The following is a 500-nucleotide window of genomic DNA, read 5'->3' as shown; positions in this document are numbered from 1 at the left end:
TAAAATCAAAATATCGAGATTAGTCGTTTACGACATAATCAAGTACTTGAAAATCGGGCAAGCTGCAAAAAGAAGTTAATAGGGCCATGGAAGGTACAAGTATGGAGAGAAGTATTTTTATATATAGACTTAGAACTGATTCCAAAGATAGTCGTGCATCTCTAAGTCCAGCCCAAAATATTTTAGTCGAACACTACTACTATGGTCGTGAACTAATGAGTGTTGAGACTCTTGAGTTCGTCTACAATAAGCTAATGATGAAACTAACTTTGTGGATTGAATTGTTTGAGTAGTGGTGTTGTGATAATGCATAATGCATAATCCCCTATTAAGTGACCTTTATTTATTTACTCCCTTACGGGTTCCTTTTATTAACAAACCAAACTTCTTCCTTAAGGAAGGTTAGTATTAAAGAATAAATAAATGGTGGAATGTAATTAACAGTAAATAAAAGTTAGTAAGTTAGCTTTATCACTTTTTTATATTAAAATGTGTTTTCA

The sequence above is a fragment of the Lupinus angustifolius genome, chromosome LG19, assembly GCF_001865875.1.
Source record: "Lupinus angustifolius cultivar Tanjil chromosome LG19, LupAngTanjil_v1.0, whole genome shotgun sequence".
Taxonomy (NCBI): domain Eukaryota; kingdom Viridiplantae; phylum Streptophyta; class Magnoliopsida; order Fabales; family Fabaceae; genus Lupinus; species Lupinus angustifolius.
The sequence above is the reverse complement of the archived record's forward strand: the minus strand, read 5'-3'. Positions refer to the sequence as shown.